This window comes from Ochotona curzoniae, unplaced genomic scaffold (genome assembly GCF_017591425.1).
Source record: "Ochotona curzoniae isolate NIBS_2020 unplaced genomic scaffold, NIBS_Ocur_1.0 scaffold_1037, whole genome shotgun sequence".
NCBI classification, from domain to species: domain Eukaryota; kingdom Metazoa; phylum Chordata; class Mammalia; order Lagomorpha; family Ochotonidae; genus Ochotona; species Ochotona curzoniae.
The window spans coordinates 32,228,037-32,248,922 of record NW_024467083.1 but is presented as its reverse complement, the minus strand read 5'-3'; the positions used below and the strand labels follow the sequence as shown (position 1 = coordinate 32,248,922).

The 20,886-nt window shown below is 42.2% G+C and overlaps 1 protein-coding gene and 1 non-coding gene across 2 annotated transcripts in view; both read left to right on the top strand.

The window, feature by feature from the left end:
- GATAD2B (GATA zinc finger domain containing 2B) overlaps positions 1-20,886 on the top strand; it is an 83,049-nt gene that overhangs the window by 30,408 nt on the left and 31,755 nt on the right. The window lies entirely within an intron of this gene.
- On the top strand, positions 16,920-17,022 carry LOC121168899. The gene has a single exon (XR_005885768.1). It is a non-coding gene; the product is annotated as a U6 spliceosomal RNA (small nuclear RNA).

Here is a 20,886-nt window from a genome sequence, read left to right as displayed (position 1 = left end):
GCCTGGGAAAGCACAGTGGCCCATGTGCTTGGGCCTCTGCTATCCACATGGGAATACTGGGAAAGGTTCTAGGCTCTGTTTGGGGCCATTTGGAGAAAAAGCCAGCAGATGGAAGAACATTCTCTCTCTCTCGATCTGGTTCATCGTAATAAATAATAATAAATAAAATATACTGGGTCCTATGCTCAATGGCTAAGTCCTTCCCCTTGGAAGCGCCAGGATCACATATGGGTGCTGGTTTGTGTCCTGGCTGTTCCACTTGCTTTCCAGCTCCCTGCTTATGACCTGGGAAGGTAGTAGAGGATGGCCCAAATGAGATGTGATTATTAAGCTTAGAAAGATTTGCGGGCTGGGGCTCGGTGCAGTGGCCTAGCAGCTAAAGTCTTCACCTTGAATGCAGTGGAATCCCATATGGGCACCAGTTCTAATCCCGGCAGCTCCACTTCCCATCCAACTCCCTGCTTGTGCCTTGGGAAAGCATTCGAGCATGGCCCAAGGCCTTGGGACCCTGCACCCATGTGGGAGACCCAGAGAAAACTTCTGGCTTCTGACTTCAGGCTGGCTTAGCTCCAGCCATTGTGGCCATTTGGGGAGTGAACCATTGGACCGAAGATCTTCCTCTCTCTCTGTCCTCCTCTCTCTATGTCTGATTTTGCAGTAAAAATAAATAAATCTTTAAAAACAACAACAACAACAGAATAAACAGAGGGATGATGCGGTGACAGAGCAAGAAAATCCTCTGCCTTTGGCACTAACATCCCATGTGAGTGCTGGTGTTTGTCTTGGCTGCTCCTCTTACAGTCTGCTTATGGCCTGCACCCACTTGGGAAACCCAGAAGCTCTTGGTTTTGGATTCACTCAGCTCTTGCCATTGGCAGCCATTTGGGGAATGAACCAGCAGAAGGAAGATGTCTTTCTCTAACCCAAGTTAAAAAAACAGAAGAAGAAATCTTAAAAAGAAGAAAAGGGTCCGCCGTGATAGTGTAATGGTTAAGGCCCTCGCCTTGAACACACCAGAATCCTTTATGGGTGCTGGTTCTAATCCCAGCAGCTCCACTTCCCTTCCAGCTCCCTGCTTGTGGCCTGGGAAAGCAGTCGAGGATGGCCCAAAGCCTTGGGACCCTGCACCCGCACGGGAGACCTGGAAAGAAGCTCCTGGCTCCTGGCTTCAGATCAGCGCAGCACCAGATGTTGCGCTCACTTGGGGAGTGAATCATTGGATGGAAGCTCTTCCTCTCTGTCTCTCCTCCTCTCTGTATATCTGACTTTCCAATAAATAAATAAATCTTTAAAAAAAAGAAGAAGAAGAAAAGAAATGAAAAGGAACAGATAGACAGTTAACATGAGGAAGAAAAATACCTGTCTTGAATTCAAGAGGTCCTTCATTGGGTCATCAAGAAATTAGTAATTTGTCTCCATGTCAGTCAGATGCCTTTGTTTGTACCACTTGGAACTAATTTCTGTCAGCATTGAGGCGAGTATGGGATCCTGGCAACCATATGGGATCCTGGCACGTGCAAGGCGAAGACTTTAACCACTACACTATCGCACCAGGCCTGAGTGTCTTGTCTATTTATCTGTCAACTATTTATTAAAGATTGATTCATTTTTATTTCTAACGTAGTTACAGAGAGTGAGAGAAAAGCAGACCGAGACAGTATCTTCCGTTTACAGATCCATTCCCCAGATGTCAGTAATAGCCAGAGTTTTATAAGCCCAAAGCCAGAAGCTGGTGTTTTCATTTGGGTTCCACATGAGTGCAGGAATTCAAGGACTAGGGCTGTCTTTTGCTGCTTTCCCAAGGGACTTAGCAGGGAGTTGGATTAGAAATAGAGTCTGTGCTCATATGGGGAACCAATACTATAAAGATAAATGCCACATAAAGATCTTATATGGTTGCTTTGCACATATACTAAAATTGAAAGATTTATTTTTATTGTAAAGGCAGATCTGCAGAGAAAAAAAAATCTGTCTATTGATTCACTCCCCAGGTGGCCACAACGACCTGAGCACAACAGATCTCACTCAAGTCATTACCCAGGAACTTTGGGTCTCATAGGTGCAGGGTCCAAAGGCTTTGGGCCATCTTCTGCTTTCCCAGGCTACAAACAGGGAGCTGGATGGGATGTGGAGTTGATAGGACAGAAACTGGTGCCCATGGGGGATCCCAATACATGCAAGGTGAGGATTTAGCCACTGAACCATTTGTGCCTGGCCCATGGTTTAGATTCTATTTATTCCTTTGTATTTGAAAGACCTTTTAATTCAGATTGAATAGAATATTAACATATAGGGGATAACTACTTTTTAGGTAGTTACTTGCTTAAAGGCAAAATAACCAAGAAAGACGGAGCAATTTCTTCTGCTGCTTCCCTCCCCAAGTGGCCACAGTGATCGATGGGTCAGACTGAAATCAGTAGCCAAGAGTTCCATCTGATTTTCCCATGTGAGTGGCTGCAGTCTCAGCAGTGGGCCTTGATTTGTTGCTTTCTTGGGAACATTAGCAGTGAGCTGGATTTGAAGTGAAGCAGCTAGTACTCAAAGGAACACTTCAGTACAGAATGTCAGCCACTGAACCACAGTGCTGGCCCATATTGTTTTACATTGTAATGTAAAAAGAGAGAATAAAGATAAAAACTACTTTCACTATGGAGCTGGAAGATGAAAAGCTTAGTGTAAAGTTCCAGTGCAAACTGTTTATCATAGACTGGTCAGCCTAATCCTGGAAAACTAGAAAAAGAGGTAGATCTGTTACTGAATGTTCTTAGAGTATCTGATATCTTGGCACAATTGATTAGGCATCTTTTATGAATGTTGGTTCAAGTCTCGCTGCTGCTCCACTTCCAGTCCAACTCTCTGCTGATGTTCCAGGGAAAGCAGCAGAAGATGTCCCAAGTGCATGGATTCCAGCCAGCCACATGGGAGCCCTGGATATGGAGTTCCAGGCCCCTGACTTCATCCTGGTGCAGCCCCAGGATAGGAACCAGAGGGTAGAAAACCTGTCTCCTCTGTCTTTATCTCTCTCATGATAACTTTGGCTTTCATGCTTTTTTTTTTTAAGATTTATTTTATTTTCATTACAAAGCCAGATATACAGAGAGGAGGAGAGACAGAGAGGAAGATCTTCCGTCCAATGATTCACTCCCCAAGTGAGCGCAACATCTGGTGCTGCGCTGATCCAAAGCCAGGAGCCGGGAGCTTCTTTCCAAGTCTCCCTCGCAGGGTCCCTAGGCTTTGGGCTGTCCTCGACTGCTTTCCCAGGCCACAAGCAGGGAGCTAGATGGGAAGCAGGGCCACCAAGATTAGAACTGGCGCCCATATGGGATCCTGATGCATTCAAGGTGAAAACTTTATCCCTAGGCCATGCTGCCGGGCCCTTTTTTTCCTTTAAGTTTTGTTTGTTTGTTTTTATCAGAAAGCCAGATATACAGAGAGGAAGAGAGTCAGAGAAGAAGATGGTCTATCTGATAATTCACGCCCCAAGTGGCCACAACAGCCGGAACTGAGCCCATCAGGAGCCAGGAATCTCTTCCCGGTCTCCACATGGATGCAGGGTCCCAACACTTTGGGCTGTCTTTAGCTGTTTTCCCAGGCCACAAGCAGGGAGCTGGAAGGGAAGAAGGGCTACCAGGACACAAAATGGCACCCATGTGGGATTCCAGGGAATGTAAGGCATGAACTTTAGTGGGCCCTGCTTTTTTTCTTTATCTGTGTCATAATAGGATGATGTGATTGCTGAAACTGTTTTTCTTTATTTGGTACTTTGCTGATGACAGGTATTGGCATATTTAGGTGTTTTAGTTAAAAAGTTTTTTTTAAAGGTTTGTTTATTTTTATTGCAAAGTCAGATATGGAGAGAGGAGGATAGAGAGGAAGGCCTTCCATCCAATGGTTCACTCCCCAAGTGGCCACAATGGCTGGAGCTGAGCCAGTCTAAAGCCAGGAATTTCCTCTGAGTCTCCCACACGGGTGCAGGGTCCCAAAGCTTTGGGCCGTCCTTGACTGCTTTCCCAAGGCACAAGCAGGGAGTTGGATGGGAAGTGGAACTGCCGGGATTAGAACCGGCTCCCATATGGGACCCCGGTGTGTTCTAGGAGACGACTTTAGTTACTGGGCTTCCATCCTGGGCCCTATGGTTCTTAATTTTCAAAGACCCTGAAGAAAATTATCTGTTGGTTTCAGAGCACTTTTGCTCTCTTCAGCCTATCAGTCTAGCTGTAATGTACTGTAGTAGACGGAGGCAAACAATATAGCCAAACCTGAGCATTAGCTGCCTGTGTCCTGTGGTGGAGTTAGTTTATGGCTCATGGTAGCCACTAGTGACACTCTACCTGTGTCCATGCTTTTGTAGATACACGGTTATTTGCAGGGAATACATTCCAAAGCACTCAATGAATATTTGAAAACTAGGGTAATGCCAAACCCTATGGACACAGTGTTGGGTTTTTTCCCTGTTGTCCTTCAGTGTTGCTACATTGTAGCACAATTAATCTGTACTGTGTTTTATTCCGTAGTGCCTCCTTTGCTTTTCTTATTATGTAAAGCAACAGTTACTTGAGTACTTTCATTGTGGCACTGCAACATGATTTTGAAGTAAGCATTGGACAAGTAGCAAGACAAGAGTGTGAGATTTAATCTCAGCAGTCAAATTATAAGCATGATTTATAAGTTAAGGATAGCTTATTTCCAACGTTTTGTATTTAATATTTTTGAAACATGTTTGAGTGTGAGTAGTCAAAAGTATAAGTACTGTAAATGGAGTCATTTGGTATATGACTTTTTGTCACTGGCTTTCTAACGTATTTTCAAGGCTCATATTGTGAAGCATATAAGAATTTTTTTGGCGGGGAAGGCGTATATTTAGATAATATTTCATTGTGTAATTATACCATGTTTATTTGTAAATTTGTAGACATTTAGATTGTTTCTACTTTTTGGTTATCATGCATAATGTTTTCGTGAACATTTGTGAGTAAGTTTTTGGAGATAATGTTAGCATTTTCTTATGCCTAGCCAAAGAGTTACTGGATCACATGATGACTCTGTTTAACTTTGTAATTGGCAAACTTATCCAAAGTTACTGTATCATCTGGCTGTATAATTACACATTAGAATTACAGGAGTTTTAATAATTTTAAAAAATTTTGTTCGAAAGAGACAGAACAAGATTTTCCATCTGTTTGTGCACTTTTCATTCACCCATGTAGGCTGTGCTAGGCCAGAGCCGGAAACCCAGAAGCTGATCCAAGTCTCCAAGTGTCTGAGTTACTCCCGCTGCATGTTACAGGGAGCAGGGATTGAAAGCAGAGCTAGGATCTGAATGTAGCACTGAGAGGGCACATGGGTGTCCCAAACAGCATCTCAGTCACTGCATGAAACACCTGCCTCCTGGAAGACAGGTTCTTCACATGTTCTCCAATATTTGCGATTATCTGTCTTTTATATTGTAGTTGTCCTCGTGGATGTGATGTGAGATCTCCTACTTTTGTTTGTTTAAGAGCGACAAACTTGGGCATTTGGGAAGCTCCGGAGCCACACTGGTTCTCCTACCATATAGGTGACAGGGATCCAGCAGCTTGAGTCAGCACTTGCTCTCTGCCAGGGTGAAGATGCTGAAGTTGGAAGCAGAGCCAGACACTCCAGAATGACAAATGGGCATCTTAACCACTGTACTTTCAAACACCTGCCCAGTCTGTGAGTCATTGAGGACGTCCTGCTGGTGTCCACTACTACCTAGTTCACATTAGCTCAGAGTTTTCTGGAAGTAAAAGCTAAAACTATATTGCTCAGGATATTTTTATTTGCATAATATAACTTCCCAGCCTATACTGTGTACACTCAAAGGGTTTTTTTTTTCCTTAATTTTTTTAAGCAGAGTTTACAGAGAGAAAGAGTGGAAGAGAGAGAGATCTTTAATTTGCTGGTTCACTCCTCACATGACTGCTTTACCTGAAGCTTGCCCTGTCCAAAGCTGTGAGCCAGGATCCTTCTGAGTTTCTCATGAGGGTTCAGGGGCCCACATACTTGGACCATCTTCTCTGCTTTCCCAAGTGCATTAGCCAGGGGCTGGATGGAAGTGGAGCAGCCAGGACTCAAACCAGTGCCTATATGGGATGCCAGTGCATAGGTGCAGGTGCTTTTCTTGCTATTCCATAATACCAGCCCCAAAGCTTTAATATATAGGAAAAGCAAGACGATTGTGAGAGATTCTGATGGAGGCTGTTTAACTGTGGTTTGAGTTGTAGAAATCCAAATTGAGGGCCCCAGTACAGTGGTCTAGCGGCTAAAGTCCTCACCTTGTACGCACCGTGATTCCATATGGGTGCTGGTTCTAATCCCAGCAGCCCCTGCTTCCCATCCAGTTCCCGTCTGTGGCCTGGGAAAGCAGTTGAAGATGGCCCAAAGCCTTGGGACCCTGCGCCCGTGTGGGAGACCTGGAGGAAGCTCCTGGCTTGTGGCTGGAACCTAGCCATTGAGGTCTTTTGGGGACTGAATCATCGAGTGGAAGATCTTCCTCTTTGTCTGTCCTCGTCTCTGTATATCTGACTTTGAAATAAGTAAATTAATAAATAAATCTTTAAAAAAAAAGTCCAAATGAAGCAGTTGATAGAAGATACCAATTGACAGAAAATTCTTCTTTCCTGTTCCTTGTTGCTGTTTGTTTTTTTTTTTTAAAGGATAGGATGCAAGTTTTTTTTTTTTTTAAAGATTTATTTATTAGAAAGTCAGATATACAGAGAGGAAGATCTCCTGTCCGATGATTCACTCCCCAAGTAAGTGCAATGGCCGATGCTATGCTGATCTGAAGCCAGGATCCAGGAACCCCTTCCAGGTCTCCCACATGGGTGCAGGGTCCCAAAGCCTTGGGCGGTCCTCGACTGCCTTCCCAGGCCACAAGCTGGGAGCTGGATGGGAAGTGGAGTTGCCAGGATTAGAACTGGCACCAGTATGGGATCCTGGCACGGACTGTTCATGGAGAGGACTTTAGCCGCTAGGCCACGCCGCTGGGCCCCCTTGTTGCTGTTTGTAAAGAACTTAACTTTCACTTGCAGTGGTTGAGGCAACTTGGAACACCGGCATCCTGTATCAGAGCACCTGGTTCTAGTTGTCACTGTTCCTCTTCCAGTTCAGCTTTCTACAAATGGCCATCCTAGTCACAGCTTGAGTACTTCGACCCTTGGCTGGGAGACTGGGTCTGAGTCTCCAGACTTCTAGTTTGGGTCTGCCCCTACCCAGGTTGTTCTAATATTTGGGGACTGCTGATGGAAGCTTTCCCTCCATTTGTCCTTGCCTTTCAAATAAAAAGGAAAATAAGTTTTTGAAAACATTTTTAAGAAAAGGTCCTCAGCCAGTAGATAATGCAACAAAAAAATTACCACTTCAATCCCTCCTGTCTTGAGTTTGTTTTAATTTCTTCCCCATCACTTTCTGACCCTTTATCAGTATTTTTGGGAAATGAATAGTCCTTATAAGATATTGGAAACAGTTGTTGTAAAACAGACAAGGAAAGTTAATCAGCGGGACCAGGCTCAGTTATGTCTAACATCTGGATTTTTCTAGGGACATGATTGGTACATGGTACATTGGTTAGTAAGGTGCTGGAATTCAGGGAGGAAAGAGTATTGTAGCTATATGGAATAATTGGCCATACTAAGGCAGTGCCTAAGCCATTTTGAAATATTTATTTTACACTGTGATAAAATGTACAGAATAAAGATATAAGCTGGTTTTAAAAGGTGTGTGTACTGCCATGACTACTTTGTCATGAAACCTTTTTGTGATTTGTATTAGGTGTGAATTCAGCTGCCCCAAATGTTGTCAGTTGATAGGGCTAGATAATATGCTACCTTTGGGACAGATTCAGCAAAATAATCTTAACGAACATGCCAGCTGCCTTACTAGTATCGATAATAATGGAAGAAGAAAAGGAGCTGGTAGGCAGTTGGTCTTCGTTTTGTTGTAATTTGTAGTATGCTTTGGTATTGATTTTATGATTTCCCGTCTGAGATGTTGGTTCTGGAAGCTAAACAGTTAAAGCATGATTTGAGAGGAAACCAGCTCTCATGAATGAAGGCGAAGTTTGGCATTAGGCCAGAATAAAGGGGGGCTAGTTAAGGGTGGGGAAACTAACTGACTTTTGTACCACAAAGGACTTTTAAAAATTAAGAGATAATTCCATATCCTGAGGTTATAAACCGGCTACAACTGGTTTTTCTCTCCCCCCTCCTGCCCCCGCTAAGCATCATGGGTAAAAGTAAGCATCCCCCTGTTTCTTTTGTTTAATATAACAGTACGCCATGTGATTGGCAGGGCTGTGCCCACTTGGAGACCGGGTTTGTGCAGGTCTCTCAAGGGGGCTGGCACGCATGGGGCCACTCCTGTGCTGTAGAAGGAGCTTCTTTTATGGTAGAGGAGAAAAAGGAAACCCCCCTCCACCCTCATGGAAAAAAAAATATCCTAAGCCATCTCTTATTTCTTCTTTTCTTTTTTCTGTATTCCCTTCTTGTCTCCAATTTTCCTGGCAACTGCAGGAGGGAGCAGAGAAATGTATACCTGTAAGTACTTTTAACTGCGCTGCCTACCCCCCTACCCCTTTTTCTTTTTCTAAAAGCAGAAACTCAGAATCACTCTGAGTTATTTAGAGCAGTTTCTTGACAGTATACGAAGCGACATGCTAAGGTTTCTGGTGAAATTGAAGTAATAAACATTCAATTTTAAAATTGTTTCTGAATGATTGCTTCTCATACAAAGCTTTTTAGGTCTTGGATTCTTTTGGATTCTGTTCCCCTCCTCCATGTGCTGTAATGTAAGGATCTGTGGCTTCTTAGACCTTGAGCTAAAGCTCTTAAGAATGCTAGACTGATTTTTTCTTTCTCTTTCTCGCTTTTAAAAATTTCTTTTGTCTGTAGCAATGATGGTTTTAGTTCCCTCCCACTTACCCCCACTACCCCCCTTCTTTCCATGTCAGCTCCAACCCTGCTCTGTGAATGGAATCCACCAGCTGACTAGTGCTGGCATCATGCCAGGGACTGCAAAGCAGTGAGAATGCGCGCGCTCGCGTGTGTAAGTGTATACAGAACACAAAGGGAACGGCCTGCAGTCTAGGAAATCACAGGCTATTATATAAGGAAGTCTGCGTCATCTTTGCCTGCTTGGGCTGATGGACAAGAAGAGAGGGGAGAGGCTTAGAGCAATATATACATATATATATCTTTTGACATAGATACACACCCATTTTTTTTTTCTTGCAGTGTTTGGGGAAAAAATACAGGTATTTGTGTTGTGGCACAAAGCTTCTGTGTACAAGTAGTGGTAACCATGTTCTTTGTGAAAGTGATTAATAACTCTTGTAGGTGAGGCATTTTGTGCTAGGCCTGTGCTTCCCTCATTCAAAGGTACGTGTGCTTGAGGAAGGCTGGTTAGAAGAGCAGTGCCTCCTGAATTTAACAGCTATAATTTGAAGATAATCGTGTGATGGCATTAGGGGACTGGTCAGTTTATAATCATTTGGGGTTGCTAGTGGTACAGGATTAGATAGATGAAAGGAAGTACTGTTAAGGAGAAGCAAAAAGCAAGGTAACAGCAAACACTTTAATATCTACTCTTGAGTTCCATCCTGTCCCTCCTGTTTAATATATAATGAAAATGCTGTAATCTTCCTTTGCTCTCCATCTGCTGCACAGTCATAGTTGTACAAAAGGAAAAGTCAACATTTGGAATGAAGAATTAGAGATTGTTCTAAGAATCCAGACATTGCAAGTATTCCAGTTCTGGGGTTCATTTGGAATGATTCTTTAATCAGCCATTAAGAACTCAAGATTCGTTTAGAAGCTACAATTCTGCATCTCAGTTTATTATGATTTATTTCTTAATTTCACTTTATGTGCTTCTTAGATATCTGTATGAAGCATCTTTTGTGTTAGGTGGAAATGAACTTAGTGAAAATACTGTTAGAGTTGATTTTGTGTGTGTTTTAATGTTACTCCTGCCAGACCATTCTGAATTAAGGCATTGGTTTGTAAAGCTTGGATCGGGAGAGTTTGGAGCGGGAAGGAACTTTTGAACTGGCTTATCCCATTATAGGGGTTTGTCAGATTGTGTCTGGGGAAAGCTGCTTAATTCAGGTGAGAAATGTATCTTGTTAAAACCTGTGAATTTATGTTCTCGTCACATTCCACAAGTCTTAATCTTTGGAGATCTTTATTTTTTGGTGTGTTGAGTTTTGATATAAATATTTTCTTGGGGAGGGGGCGTGCATGAATATACTTTAAGGATTGTAGGCTAAGACTTAAAGTGGCTGCCTTGCTTATCCCCTGTGTGCTTACAGTTTTTACCCAGCTCCTCTTAGCTAGAGCCCATTTTTCCAAGTTCCCTTTATAAATGAATTAAGGTAAATATTTCTCGAACAATTGAATACTGGGAGACGAAATAGGTACAAACCAACCTTGCTCTAGCCGGATTAGCTAGGCTCATCCAGAATTATGGTATTCTCTAGTTCCTAGAAGTATTAATTACCTTTGTGAGTTGATTTTATTTATCTTCCTGTAGTATTGTTTGGTAATGCTTTTCGTGAGAAACAGCCATTTTATCATTTTATGTCTGTGCATGTATTTGTCTTGGTTTATCTGTTACATTGAGTTGCATTAAGTATAAAGGGAACAGAAGATGCAAAGTTTACTTCTTTCCTTACCATTTTCATTCTGTCTGTATTGTACTTGCTTTGTGGTTTGGTCTGATAGTTTCAGAGAAGAGTTTTTGCATGCTTTATTTAAAAAAAATTTAGAGACTATTTTGTCTCAGGCAAAGTTAGAGAGAGGGAAAGGCACCAAGAGAGATCTTTTACCTCCGGGTTCACTCCCACAATAGCTAGGGCCGGGCCAGGCTGAAAACCAAGAGCCTGCATCTCCATCTGTGTTTCTTGGGTGAGTGATAGCATCCCAAATACTCAGGCCTACTTCCTCTGCTTTCCCGGACACATGAAGCAATTGGGACTTGATCCTGCCCTCGTATGAGATGCTGGCTGTTACAGGTGGAGGCTTAACCCGCTGTGCCACAGTGCTGGCCGTTTGCATCTTTTGTTTTTAAACTTGTTTTTGTAACCTGGAACTCAAGTAATACGCATGATTTTAGTGACTAGGCAGTCATAATCAGTATGGCATAAGTCAGGACATTCTAGTTAATGAGTATATTTTCAGTTTATTTTTTATTTTCACTTATTTTTGCCTAATTCAGACAGGCTTCTTTTTCAGGTATGTGTGTATAGTGGTATTTTGTTTTGTTTCAGGTTTTTATTATTTTACTTAATTGAAAGGCAGAGAGAGCTTCTGTCCATTGGCTCACACCCCTGATGCCAACAGCCAGGGTTAGGCCAGTCTGAAACCAAGAACTCAGTACTCAGTCTTCATCTCCCATGTGGATCCAGGGACCCAAGTACTTGAACCATGATCTGCTGCCTCCCAGGGTACACATTAGTAGGAAACGGAAACTGGAAGCTGTTCTAGAACTCAAACTCCAGTACTTTACGATAGGCTCTCGGACATCCTGGATGACTTTTATAATCACCATGTAAAACACCCATCCATGCAAAGAAGGTGGAATGAAGTTTGCCGCTTTGGTCATCTCTCTCCCTTTCATTCTAATATTACCTGTTGTAATGGGTGTTTTACGTCCGTCTTTGAACTGATTTATTGTAAAGATGACAGATTACCTTTGATTAGCTTTTATACAGCGTATCTGATTATATCACATTTAAGTCTAGGAGTCTTTTTGACCTTCTGTACACATCACTAAGCAGTGTATCACATAGGCCAATGTCACCATAACCTAGGCTCTTCATGAAGGGATGTGAGCCAAGCCTGGTGTGATGGCCTAGTGGCTAAGTCCTTGTATTGCAAGGATCCCATATGGGTGTTGGTTCACTTGCCGGCTTCTCTACCTCTAACCAGCTCCCCATTTGTGGCCTGGGGAAGCAGTAAAGGATGGTCCATAGCCTTGGGACCCTGGAAGAAGCTCCTGGCTTTGGGTCAGCTCAGCTCCTGCCATTGCAACCACTGAGGGAGTGAACCAGCACGCTGAAGATATTTCTGTCTCCTCTCTAAATCTGCTTTTCCAATAAAAATTAATAAATTTAAAAAGTATATGTAAGGGATATGTGTCAGAGATTCATGTAGTAAACTCACTAGTACAGAAAAGACACTTGAAACACAAGTAATCAATAATGTGCTCTTTAGTTTTATGTAGTGACAGAGTAAGGGAGTGGATAGGGAGATCTTCTGTGTACTTGTTCACTCTCCACAAAAGCAGGGACTGGTCTAGGCCAAAGCCAGGAGCCCAGCTTCCTTCTTGGTCTCCTACATGGTTAGCAGGGGCCCAAATATATTTGGCATCTTGTACTACTTCTCAGGTACTTCAGTGTGTTAGTAGGAGAGCTACGTCAGGAGTGAAGTAGCTGGGGACTCAAACTGACCCTCCAGCGTGGGGTACTGACATCAGATCACAAGCAGCACATTTTGCTCTAACAGCTCAACCAACTGCCCATTGTTTGTTTGGTTTTTTTTTTAATGGGAAAAGAAGAAGAGTCCCCAAGTGGCCACAGCAGCCAGAGCTGAGCCGATTTGAATCCAGGAGCCAGGAGCTTCTTCTGGGTATTCCACATGGGTACAGAGTTCCAAAGCTTTGGGCTATCCTCTACTGCTTTCCTAGGTCACAAACAGGGAGCTGGAAGGAATTTGAGCAGCCAGGACACGAACCAGCACCCATATGGAATCTCGGTGGATGCAAGGCAAGGATTTAGCCACTAGTCTTACCATGTCAGGCCCATTTGGATGGTTTTCAAAAAGATTTCTTTTTACTTTTTTCAAGACAGACATGTGTTCCATTTGATGGGTCACAATGGCTCCAACAGTGATTACCTGAATCAGGAGCCAGACCCCAACTCCCATCTGGGTCTCCCAGCTAGGGTTCATGAGCCATTATCTGCTAAGTCTTGATCTGAAGCAGAGTAGCCAGGACTGGACTATACATGGCACTAAGGAATGCAGACTTGTGGTGGATTAACCTCCTGCCTCCTTTACTGTGGTTCTGGGCTGCATAGCCTAGTAACTAAAGATGTTGGACATCATTTCATGGGTTTTTAACTATAAGTCGTTGGAAAAATTTCATCTGAGTACTTGTCCCATATACGTTGAGTTTTAAGTGGTAATAAGGTATATATCTGCAGTTTTGATCAATTGAGAAAGCTATTGAAACACCCCTCTCTGGAATCCCTAAGAGCCCAACATATCCACAGGGGCAGGTATTTGGCCTAAGTTGAAAGGAGATTGCACATCCCCTGTCAGGGTGTCGGGGTTTAAGACTCAGCTCTAATCCTGTTCTGGCTTCCTGCTAAAGGACACCTTGGGAAGCAGTAGGTGATAGCTCAAGTGATTGGATCCCTGGATTGAGTTCCCTTTCCCAGCTGTGGCCTGGTCCAGTACTGGCCAGTGTGAGCATTTGAGGAGTGAACCAGCAGGTGGGAGCTCAGGTGTTCTGTCTCTTTGCTTCCCAAATCAAAAAATTTTGAGAATAAAAATTTGTCAATTAAAAATACATACATGGGGCCTGGCGTGATAACGTAGTGGTTAAGGTACTCACCTTGCACGCGCTGGGCTCCCATATGGGTGCCCGGTCTAATTCTGGCAGCCCTGCCTCCCATCCTGCTCCCTGCCTGTGGCCAGGGAAAGCAGTCGAGGACGGCCCAAAGCCTTGGGACCCTGTACCCACATGGGAGACCTGAAAGAAGCTCCTGGTTCCTGGCTTTGGATCGGCACAGTACTGGCTGCTGTAGTCACTTGGGGAGTGAATCATTGGATGGAAGATCTTCCTCTCTGTATATCTGACTTTCCAATAAAAATAAATAAATCTTAAAAAAATATATATGTATATAATCATATACCACATACACAATGGAATATTGCTGTTATGTAGCCATCTTAGTTTGTGACAACAAAATCAGCTAATAACACCTCATTTTACTATTAAGCAGCATTTGATTTCATATATATATGCCCATACAAATAAAATAGAAATGTTTGTATTTCCTTTAAATATTTGTTCATTTTTCTATTGGAAAGTCAGATATACAGAGAGAAAGAGGGACAGAGAGGAAGATCTTCCATCTGCTAATTAACTCCCCAAGTGGCTGTAAAGGCTGGAGCTGAGCTGATCAAAAGCCAGGAGCTTTCTTCGGGTCTCCCATGCGGGCACAGGACCTCAAGGCTTTGGGCCATCCTTGGCTGTTTTTCCAGGCCACAAGCAGGAAGCTGGATGGGAAGCAGAGCCGTGGGACACAAACTGGTGCCCATATGGTATCATGGTGCGTTCAAGGCAAGGACTTGAGCCACTAGGCTACTGCTCTAGGCGGTGTGTTTGCATTTTTCATGTAAATTTATTTGAGAGGGCCTGGAAGCAGTGATACCAGTATAACAGTAAGTATGTTCAACATCACATCTTGAGTTTTAGCCACTTGGAGATCCTTGGAGAACTGGGAAGGCTGAGAAAAAATAAAGTAGCCACAGAACATCATGTGGTACGAGGAACCAGTGAAATGCTGAAGTAGTATTGGGGAGCCAGCTTGAAGGAGCTTCTAGTTACTGGGGCAGTCTGAAGAAAAAAGATAAACCCAGATGTTAAAATGAATATTGACAATACTGTAAGTAAATATTTCAATAAATAAATGGCTCTGGGACAGCTGTTAATGAAATTCAAACTAATGCAATAGGATGGTTGAAACAGGCAGATACTATGTAATTGTTGCAGGAAAGAATTATCTGTTGGGCTAGAGGTTAAACCACTTCCTGTAACACAGACATCCCAAATGATTACTGGTTGGAGTCCCAGCTATGCCGCTTCCCTGCCAATGCATCTGCAAAAGCAACGAAAGATGGCCAAGTACTTGAGTTGAGCTTCTGCCACCCACATAGGAGACCTAGATGTAAGATCTAGGGTTCTGGCTTCAGCCTGGCCCATTCTTGATCATGTGGTCATTTGGGGAGGGAACCAGACAAACATCCCTCTATGTCTCTCTTCTTTGTAACTCTGCCTTACAAGCAAACAGTCTTTAAGGAAAAAGAAAGGCTTATCTGTGGATTTTAATATTAACAGAAGTTTTATACAAGACAGATATTTGCATAGCTTCTGTGTGTCTTTTCCTAGTAATGTTTCAGTGGTGAAACCAAATAGACACCACTTCAACGAAGTAGTTAAAGTTACATCAACAACAACAATAATAATACAGTACCTCCCTTTGATTTACATTGGGATTGTGTCCTGATAAATCCAGCATAAGTTGACAATGTCAGTATTGAAAATTGTATTTTATATGGTATAGTACACTGTTGTACTAGGTATTTCCCATTTTGATTATGTGAGTGAGAGTTTTGGCTACCAACACCGTAAGAGGAGATACTGTGTGTTGCTTGTCCATAAAGTTTCAAAGCTCAAGGTACAATTTCTGCTAGCCTTATTTGGCTTTTGCACCAATGTAAAATCAAAAAATATTGTAAGTTGGGCCAACATTGTAGCATAGTATGTTAAGCTACTGCTTATGGCATTCCATATTATAGTGCTGATTTGAGTCTCAGCTGCTGTGTTTCCAGTTGAGCTCCTTGATGATGCACCTGGTAAAGCAGCAGAAAGTGGCCTAAGCAGTTGAACCTGTGCTAACCACGTGGGAGATGCAGCAGCATTCCAGGCTCCAGCTCTGATCTGACCAGCTGTGGCTGATGTGGCCCTTTAGGGAGTGAAGCAATGGATGGAAGATTTCTCTCTCTCCTGTCTCTGCCTTTCAAGTAAAAGATATTTTTAAAAATTGGAAGTCAGACTGTCATAACTCAGGGACTTTCTGTATTGTTGTGATGTACTTCTTGATATGATGGTACTATAAAAAGGACACATCGTTTCTTCCATGATATTCTTTTGAAAAATACATAACTTTAATCTAATTAGAAAAGTCAGATATACCTAGAATGAAGGACAGGACACTTTACAAAAAATTTGACCAATGTTCTTCAAAAGTGTTAGGGTGAAGGGGAAAAAAAAATATTGTCATGGATTGAGAGAGACCAGAGTCAGGACAACTAAATGCGATGGGAAATGGCAGAGTATATCCTGGATCTGAAAAGTGTCAGTAGGAAAGCTGTTGAGAATGGTATTGTAATTACACTATTTGCTTTCTGGTTTCAATAATTGTGCTATTGTTGTATGTTAACTTGGGGTGTGGAGTCAGAGTGAAGAATATTTGAAACTTCTTTCCAAGTCTTAAATTTTGTCACAGCTTTAAAGGTTGTAAAAATTTGGATGAAACCTTTAGGTTTAAATTTTGAAACATAGTACTTCTCCCTTTCTAACTATGCATCTGTGTGAAGCTGTTTTTTTTCCCATTTACTTTAACCAGAACAGTCTATCACAGCATATTGAATGTGGAGGCAGCCATGAGAATTCAGCTGTATTCTATTAAGCCAAAGACTAAAGAGGCTTGTAAAAAATGTGAAATGCCACCATTTTGACTAAATTGTTCTTTTTTAGAAAAGTTATTTTTCAAAAATAATAAGTTACGTTAACATGGTATGGATTTATTTTTAACATATAGAAAATTGTTTTTTATATGAGTTTTTCCAAAAATTTCTGGACTATGTACATTATCTTCATTCCCTTTTCCATGGAATTCAAAGCAGATTTATTTATTTATTTGAAGGGCAGAGAGATTTTAGCAGCCACTGATTTATTCCCCAGATGGCTGCAATAGCCAGGTCTTAGCATAGCTGTAGCCAGGAATTCCATCTGGGTCTGTCATGAATGACAGGGACACAAGTATTGGGCCATATCTTTAGTTGCCTCCCCAAGCACATCTATAGGAAGTTAGATCAGAATTGGATTAGCCAGTATTCACTTCGGTAGCACATATTCTGGAGTTGGAATGAGACAAGATTAGCATGGCCCCTGCACAAGGATGGCAGACAAATCCGTGAAGCCTTCTGTGTTTAAAAAAAAAGAAGAAGAAGAAGAAATTGACTAGCCAGAACTCCAAGAGAGTGGCAGCTTAAGTCACTGTTCCACAGTACCAGCACAAAGTCCATGAATTTTTTTGAAACAGATTTGTATGGTGACTAATTAGCTATAGCCACAAGCAGTCTCTGAGGTCCTTGATATTTTCAGTTTATTTGAAAGAGAGAGACAGATACCACGCATCCACTAGTTCACTCGTCCAGAAGCTGAAGCCAGGAACTCAGCCTGAGTATGCCATGTAGGTGGCGAAGACCTATGTACTTCAGCCATCATCTGCTGCCTTTCAGTGCACATTAATGGAAAACTAGAAACAGGAGCCAAGCCACTATTGTAACAGGACACTTGAGTGTGTCTCAAGTTTTGTCTTAAACTCCTGTGTTAAACACCCATCTGATAAGACTTATTTATTTTTGTTGCAAAAGGCAGATTTACAGAAAGATAGCTCTTCCATCTGTTGATTCACACCCCAAATGGCCACAATGGCTGGAGCCAAGCCAATTCAAATCCAGGAACCAAGAGCTTCTTCCATGGTCTCCCATGTGGGTGCAGAATCCTAAGGCTTTGGGCCGACCTCGACTGCTTTCCCAGGCCACAAAGAGGGAGCTGGATGGGAAGTAGAGCTGCTAGGATTAGAACCAGTGCCCATATGAGATGCCGGAGTGTTCAAGGTGAGGACTTTAGTTGCTCGGCCATCAAGCCGGGTCCAGTCAGTCTTTTATTTTTTGATTTTTTAAATACAAAAATACAAAAAGTGAAACTGACATTGTTAGTCATGAAGGGATAAATTTGTGTATGTCTTATATAAACTAGACTGTGTTAATACTTTGTTGGTAAAAGACTTGTCTCTGTATGCTTAAAGTAAGAGGAAGGATTGAGCTAGGCAGGGAATAAAGACATTTATTTATAAACCAGTAAATTTTCCTGAGATACATAATTTTTAAGATTTATTTATATTTCTATTGGAAAGGCAAATTATACAGAGGGAAGGAGAGGTATGGGTCTTCCATCCACTGGTTCACTCCCAAAGTAGCTGCAATGGCCAGAGCTGAGCTGCTCCAAAGCTAGGAGCTTCTTTTGGGTCTCCCATGCAGGTGCCAGGTCCAAAGGCCTTATACGCCATCCTTTTCCAGGCACAAGCAGGGAGCTTGTTGGAGAATTTATTTATTTGATCCAGCTCAACAACCAGAACTCGGCCGATCCGAAGCCAGGAGCCAGAAGCTTCTTCTGGGTTTCCTACGTGGGTGCAGAGTACCAAGGCTTTGGGCCATCTTCTACTGCTTTCCCAGACCAATCAGAGAGGTGGATGGGAAGCAGAGCAGACTGGACATGAACTGGTACCCCTGTGTGGTCTTATTGGTACAAGGTGAAAATTTAGCCACTGAGCTATCATGCCGGCCCTAGGATTTATTTTGAAAGTGTGACAGGAGGGAAAGAAGAGGAAACATAAATTTTATATCTGCTTGATCACTTCCAGAATGTCCACTTCGGTCATGTTTGGACTAGACTGAATTAGGCAGCCAGGAGTTCCATCGCCATTTCCCATGTGGATCAAAGGGACACTCTTACTTGGGCTTTTTCCCCCCTTACTTCCCTGGTGCATATCCTCCTCTTCTTTCTGTAAATCTGGCTTTCAAATAAAAAATAAATTTTAACAAAAGAAGAATAAAGAATGGCGCAGAGGCTGAACAGGCTAGTGCTCTGCCTGCAGCATTAACATCCCATATGGGCACTGGTTCGAGTCCTGGATGTTCCACTTAAGATCCAGCTCCCTGCCTATGGCCTGGGGAAACAATGGAGAATGACTCAAGTCCCTGGGCCCTTCATCCAAATGGGAGATCCATTTGAAGCTCCCAGCTTTGGATTAGCTCTGCTACAGCTATTGTGGCCATTTGGGAAGTGAGCCAGCAGATGGAAGGTCTCTCTTCTTTGTGTAAATCTGCTTCTTATATAAAAACAAAGGACTTGGAAAAAAAGAGAAAATAACATGAAAAAAGGGTTTTTAAGATACTGGATGTTGGGCAACAAAGTACAGCTATCCCAGAGGGAAAAGAGACCCATTAAGTTTATTTTACAACTAAAGTGGATTTTACAACTAACATTCCAAATTGGGAGCCAAAGTTGCAAACAGTAGCTTAAGTTGCTGTTCTGCAACACCAGTCCTGCAACATTGGTTTTAGTGTCAATAAACTGCTGCCTAAATACTGAGCTGGAGAGTGAATTTACTAATTACGTGTTTCTGCTATGAACTTCTACATAGATGTTAAAACAAATTAATTCAATTTTAATGTCTTTGCTTATATAAATTTTAAATGTGAAAAATTGAGGATTCCTTAGCTTGGCACAGAGATTAACACACTCCTTGGGACATCACATCCAGTAATGGAGTACCTGGGCTTCAACCCTGCCACAGGTGCAGATTCCTAGTCTCTATTGATCCAGAGCTGGGATAGCAGTGAGGGTTCTGTCCTGCCACCAGTATGGAGAACCTGGATTGCATCTCTGGTTCTTGGCTCTGACACCAGCTATTGTGGGCAGTTGAGGAGTGAGCCACCAAAATGGAAGCTCCCTCTCTCTTTTTGTCTGCTCCTCCAGCTCTCCTGCGGGGGCCCAAGAGGTGAGGTCGTCCTTTACTGCTTTCCTAGTGGTAGTGCGTTAACAGGGAGCTGCATTAGAAGTAGAGCAGCTAGGACCTTGAATTAGCACTTATACGGGATGTCAGTGGGGGCCCAGCCTCTCCCACAGCATTGGCCTCTGTGTAATTGATTCTTGAAGAGAGCTAGACGTATGTTTTCATTTCAGATTCACTGTTTCAACCTTTACAGTCTCAAGTTACCTTATCTGACACTTTTTCCAACATGTAGAGGTAATAGCGTCTATTTAAGAACTTGTTGAACAGATTTAAGAATACATGATAAAGTACCTAATAGTGTATGTAAGTAAGTACTTTACAGATGGCTTGTAGTAGATGTTAATAGCACAAAAGAAACAATTTTAAAAAAAGATCGCACATTAAAAGAGAATATAAAACATTCATATTACAAAATTTTTGGAGGGTAGCTGTTGAGTACTGCATGCTTCGCTGCCATTTGGAGTACTGTGAGGTACTGAATGGATCAAGTCTGGCTACTCTGCTTCCAATCCAGCTTCCTGCTGATGCATTCTGGGAGGCAGCACAGACCTCAGCCACCAGCAGGGTAGCCAGGGTGAAGTTCCTCACCTCCTGGGGTAGGCCCCACCCAGCTGGAGGCATTTGCAGAGTGAACCATTGACTAGATCTCATTCACTCACTTTTACTTTGCCTTTTGAATAAACAAACTTTAGAAATTGATACCTGTTTTGAAAAGGATTTTTTTCTGTGTAACATTTTCAGTAAATATTCATTTTTTGTGAATATTATTGCAACTAACTTTCATGGTACATAATGTAAATGTTGAAATAGTGATTTTAAAAAATCTAGTGAGTTTACAGAGTTGTGCAACTATAACACCATGATCCAGTTTTAGTACATTTTTGTAATGCCGAAAAGATCACTTGTGCATATTTATTCCTGTTAACACTATTTTTTCTAGGCTTATGTGATAAAATATATGTAAAACAAATGATGTAAATGTAATATGTAAATGATGTAAATGTAATATGTAAAACAAAATTTTCCATTTTAATCAGTGACCTAATTACATTCACGGTGTTGTGCAGTCGTTACCATTATTCATTTCCAGAACTTTTTTCCCAAAGACTATTTCTGGTTAATAATTCCTCAGTTCCTGCTCTGTGTCTTAAACAAATGATCATCTCTGTTCTACTTTTGGTCTTATGGTAACTTCATATAAAGTATTCTTCCTG